This window comes from Gymnodraco acuticeps, unplaced genomic scaffold, assembly GCF_902827175.1.
Source record: "Gymnodraco acuticeps unplaced genomic scaffold, fGymAcu1.1, whole genome shotgun sequence".
NCBI classification, from domain to species: domain Eukaryota; kingdom Metazoa; phylum Chordata; class Actinopteri; order Perciformes; family Bathydraconidae; genus Gymnodraco; species Gymnodraco acuticeps.
The window spans coordinates 874,725-880,952 of NW_022989752.1; positions in this window are offsets into that span (position 1 = coordinate 874,725).

Sequence of the window (6,228 nt, forward strand, 5' to 3'; positions counted from 1 at the left end):
TAAACACACCTACTCCACATAACTGGAATTGTATTACATTGATCAGTGAAAGGCTTTATGGCTGCATGCAAGCAGAGCTGAGGGTTGATCAATATCACAAGATTTACTGAAGATTAAAGCTCTCATGCATGTTTGAAGATGCATGTAAATATTCCACACTTACAGTATTTAATTTAAGGCCACATTGTGGGTCTGTTGGATGTTTTGAACATAACGTTTGTAAATGTTATAGGGGATAATGCAAGTAAAAATATGTGCAGCTTACCTTTTTGCTTATATAAAGACTGTTTTTGTTCACAATACGTTTTAATGACATCTTTAAGAATGGCACCATGTAGTCAATTGACCTTATCTCTAGGTCTTTTTAGTGTTGTGAAACATTTAAGTGCCAATTGTTTGGTTGATTTTCAAGATGAGCATAATAACAAGTGTAGTAACGAGGCCGTTTCATTTCCCAAGGACAATCCCCTCTGCTACTATTTCACCATTCGATTAGCTTCTCCCTGCATCTTCTTTGCTACTTAACATTAACAGCATCAATGGATGCCTGTTTCATTTGTCCAGACTATCGTGTGCTTTGCGACCCTTGCAGAAAAACAACATTTTGTTATGGATGCACAAACAAGTCAATGAGTAGATTTCCTAGGGATACAATTAATTTGATTATTTTAGGCACATATTATGCCGGCAGCAGAGCAATTCTTGTGATCCAATCATACAATGGTGACTTGTGGAATATGAATGGAGGGTATTGTTAGGAGGCGAGCTTGTTTTCCGATAAGGTTGTCAGAAATTATTTTAATTAGTTCCAGTAAGGGAGCTGAACATACATGATGCATTGTGGATCCACACCCCAGGAATGTCACATTTTTGTCACATGGTGGATCCGTGAAATGTATCAGTTTTGCATAAGCCTCCTTACAACAACAGACTTCACAATGTCATACACATTTTAAGTAAACAAACTGTTATTCAAAGCTGCCGAAGAGTTCTGGCCTATATCAGCTGGGAGCGTGAAATCCAGACGTTGATGGTATCTTTAAGCATGATCTTGCACTAGTGTAAAATGTTTGTTTAGAGTTGCAGCTATGGCCTTAAGGCTTTGGGTATATGTGAAACCCTTTGAACAAGGCTGTGTGCTTTATGAAGTCGTGGGAATGTACTATATGTGCTGGTGGTTCTCTTATCTTGAATTCCAAGGAAATCATATTGCATTATTGTGTATCAAAGCTATTAATATGAATATATATGACAAGTACAAAAAAAAACAAGATTTATCATACACAATATACTACAGTGAATCGCGAGAATATACAGTAGTTTTTCATAATTTCCCACCATAGCAGAGGTTTCTTAGAGGTGCTAAGTAGTGATTGATTTATAGATCATTTGTAATGAACTGTTTTCCACTCATAGACTCAATACCCAAAGAGATGCATATTTTACACTCCCTCTACATACTTTATGGAAAAACTTAACTTAACGTGAGTGCTCAGAAGTTAATTTACTTAATGTATAAGCATGTGGAGCGACTGAGGCCCTTTTGTGTGTAAGCACAATTCTATCTATTATCCTTAAAGGTGGGGTAGGTACGTTTGAGAAACCGGCTCGAGATACACTTTTTGTTATATTCCATGGAATGCTCTTAACATCTCGATAGCAATGAATATCTTAAGTGCTTTGACAAAAAATCCATAAAAAAATGTCATCAGTGGAAGCCGTAGTACTGTAAAAAGCACGACCAATCATCTGAGCCGGCCCGGCTAAAGTAACTGGATGGCCTACCTGCCTGTCAGCCTTCCATCTGTGCACAAACTGATCTCGTGCCCTCATTGGTTATGTGCGCGTTCGTGTGTGTTGGAGGAGGGGCTCTGTAAGGAAGTGGCAGATTTTTTCCGGCTGTGTATTTTCAAATTCTAGCACACTCGAGCTGGTTTCTCCACAATTACCTACCCCACCTTTAATTCTTGACAGAGCTCCATTAAGTCATCTTATGATGTTTTAGGGGCAGTAACGTGATTTCAAGCCCACATTACCTGAGGCATGCTGAAAGAGCAATTGGTTTGGAGGAAGGAATAGATAAGATAAGTGAGACTCGAACCAATCTGTTCTATCCAGCACCTAGTTTTTATTTTTGGGCAAATATTTTTTTTAAATACACAGATTGCACTCATTTGCAGTACTTGTTTTTTCCCCTACACATGAGGAAACAATCTGTTGTTTGTTTTAAAAAATATGTTTATCCCCTAACAAACATACAACCCATTCATAATAGGATAATGGACGATGGTAACAAATGAGAAGTTTCACAATGTCAGCATCTCACCCAGAATGTCTGGTTAAACAGCAACATCTGCTTGTTAATATAGACTGTTGGTCACACCAGAAGCTGTAGCGGTAAGGCTCCTGTGTTTCTCAAAGTCTCAAGTGTTTGACTTAATACTTTACATGATTTCATCTTTCATGAGTCTCACTTTAAACACAGTACATTTTGGATCCTTGAGTTTTGTCTGCACTTACAAGTATGGTTAAATACATTTTTCATGGCAGCCACCAGGAAGAGCCCTTTGCATGTTCAGCCTCCGGACCCCTGACTCTCCTCTCTGAGGTGCCAAGCCGAGCCCCCCCATGACCTCCACCCCACCCAGGCAGCTGAGTAAATCCACAAGGACATTTTAACCTTGAAGGTCAATCCTCCAATCCTGCTTCTCCTCCTATGTCTTATTTTTCCCCTTGTACTTGCCTTGTCATCCCCTTTTTTTTTGATAGTTAAAACTACGTTTTCCCTCAGAGTGAGAGTGCAGTTTTAAGAAGCGCTTACGACTGTCCTTTAAGGTTAACAGAAGTTTCAGTAAGCATTCTAAAGAAGTCACTCTTTGTGTGCAATCAGGCTTGGGGCGAGCATAAATCCTCTGGGTATAGTGGCGGCATTACAAATACCCAGAGCGCCTGTATGTGCTGATGACTACAAAATTGAAAAAGAAAGGCCCTAATAATTCTGAGGCAAGTTTCCCTCAGCAGTGGGTATTGATTATTTGTGTGTGGTGAGAGATTTGGAAAATTCAATTAAAGGAGTTGTGCAAAGGATTCATAAATTCAGCCCCTCCAACCCGTATCGAGACATGGTTATGTTCTAAATCAATGCTGCACTTCACAATATATTTTCTTAGGAACATAAAAATAAATAACATTTAAACAGTTCTGCTTACCGCAGAAACACATTTTATTTTCTCTAAAGCTTTTTAGTAACAGCCACGTACTGACTTGTGCACATCTTCAGGGTGGCAACATATTTTTATTGCAGTTTTATCATAAGAAAATCCTATATTATATGAATTTTGAGATGACAAAATGAGGAGAAAGGGGACGGCTCAGCAGTGTAAAAATTGATCAGGCCATAGATGGGGGCCACGATGGGGAAGATTTGTATGTCAGCAGTAATGGGCTGTGTTAAAAAGATAATTCCTTAAGATGTCATAAAAGTGATGGGGCCGTGTCGCAGGTGGCGGGCCCCCGGCCCAGGCGGCTCCCAGACTCTGGCACATCAATCCTAGCTGGCCTCACGGACAGATGCCACCTACCCACCGGGAGTTTTATGCTTTCTGATTGAACACACGGTTGCAATTAAAGGGGGGGAGTTGTATATTAGACTGTTTTGGTCCAAGAGAAGCCGCTGGTCTTCGATCGACACCGTGGGCTGCAGAGTTTGCAATCTTTTCAGGCGTGATTTCTGATTTAGTGATTGCATTTTATCTTGGTGTGCAACAAATCTACTTCCATGTTTCTTTGAAATATTAACATAGCAAGCACATATATATTTCTTTATTTCAAAATGTAGTTGAAGGTTGAATGAAAAACGTATTAGAATTATTAAAGGATGAGATTTAAAGATTGAAGTTGAGTTTCCATTAAATTACTTCTTGCTCAAATTTGTTCAAATCTTTTGGCTTTGCATTTTTTTTTGCACTTACTTGACACGTCTGTTGCCTTAATTATCACTTAAATAATTGACATTGATATTTTTAACTACACACTTTTTAAAATATATTATATATATTGTTTGTGTTTTCTGAATATATGTGGTTTCTATATATTTCTGAAGTCCATGATGGGCTATTGTTAATTTTGAATTATTGAATTTATTATCAACACTGGCAGAAATTCATTTCCATGAATCTTGGTTTATGGAAAACATGCCTCGTGTTAACTCTCTTCTTTATGAACATTCAGTCCTGACAGTGATGGTGCTGTGTGTAATATCACTGGGTGCCAGTGGGGTTACAATCATGTTTTCCTCTCCCATATTCCCCAGGTTTTTGTTAGCAAGGCATCTCAGCTGTTGACAGCTAATAGAATTGCTCCTCACCTCTTTTGCGTATGATCCCGCGGAGATAAGGCAGGAAATAAATGTGGAATATGTGCTGTCAGTTGAGAGGCTGAGATGTCTTGGAATCCGTCATTCATCATGTGCGGGAGAAGTGTCTGAAACGCTGCAAGCGAATCCTCTGACTTGTTAGACCCGGTCTACTCTGCCTGGCAGCTGACAAATGTTGACTCTACATTAACCACAATGCTGCAACGCTGTGCAAATAATGTTCTTTCAGATGGCAACCCGTATCCCCTTTATGGCTGAAACTATGCGATCCTCCCCACCTGTGCAGTTTAACACCTTTGAAAAAGTAAATGTGGGGGGGCAAACAGTCTTGCACAACACAGTAGCCTCTTTATTTGGCAGTGCCTGGGAAGGCCGAGGCCTCTCACTGCCCGAGTCGACCTAAGCAACAGCTGGTGTTCACAGCAACATTTCCTATTTCTGCCTAAGGTGGATCGTGTAACTCTCACTTTATCACCCTTAGAGGCCACGTGAAGGACAAAGCCAGCACGCTCATAAACAAAACTAATGTTTGGATACTGGCCCCTTTGGAGATTGATATAAGGATCTGTGGTGCTTTTAACGGCCCCCTTACCACCAGATACATCAAAACAATCTCTTAACTATACCAGCAGTTTTCGCAATAGATTGGGATCCAAAACTGTTACCTCTTCTTATTCCTTCTAGTAAAAATATTAATTATCTGGGGTCTCTTTGGGAGATTTTCTTTGTCCTCCATGTAGCCAATAGGGTACAGTATCTACTTCCTGTGCCTGCCTCAAGTCTGAGGGATAAGAGCCAAAGAAACTGGGGAGATGCATCCTGTATAACTAGTCAGAAAGAGGGGGTGACACAAGCGTTATTTTCACTGTGGGAATTTTCTTTCAACATAGGAAACACATTAACTTGATATTTTATCAGAATATTTTATATATCTGAGTTTCCAATTGCAAAACTAAACCGTCAAATCACCAAATCAGTGTTAGTGCAACCGGACAAAGTGACTTGCTTTATTGCGTGTAATATTGTGAAGGTTTATTATTATTCTTTGATGTGACTAGGAGTTTGTCACATACTACAGTGTATTCCCTTTGTTGGTCTGGTTATTATATAGGTTTTCCTTAATTGATGTATAATATATTATAATACTATTCATGCTTATTCCATTTGCCAATTATATTTTCATAATTGTATAAAGTCTATACCAAATGTCATAAAGAAGTTTCAAATTGCCTAAAGATTTTTAACTAAAGTGTCATTTTTATCCAATCAATTGATACCCATATATATTACATTACAATAATTTCAAATCTTCATAATCGTAAAGCCTTAACCAAATAATTTAGAGTTTAGTTTACTCAAATCAGAATTCCTATTCCCCAGAATCATTTAAATGAACTGTTATTTTCATTGATTATTAAACTATTTAATCTTTCCATATTTTGCATTTCAGAATGTGGGAAGATGAATTCCCATATGTCCTTGCAGCTTCCAAATGTATTAGCATACCTTTATACAAACATGTGTAATAAATGGCAGACCAGCACCTTTCCCCCTCCTCTAATTGGCCCCCTGTGTCCCTGTCCCGTTGTAGTAACAGTTAACTCAGATCTTGGGCTCCTATTTGTCCCAGCGGCTCATATTGGCAGCCAGCCTAGAGCCTCAGATGCACGGGCAACCCTCACTGACCTGATAACATTTATAGTTGTAATGGATTTTTTTATGCCTGTCATTAACTAGCTCAGAGATTGGAGAAAGAAATTGCTTGTACCTTTCTTTCTGTGGTATTTCAACTTTATGGCATTATGTTCAGATATGTCACCTTCCATCATTTCTTTTTAAGGCCTCTCCCGTCA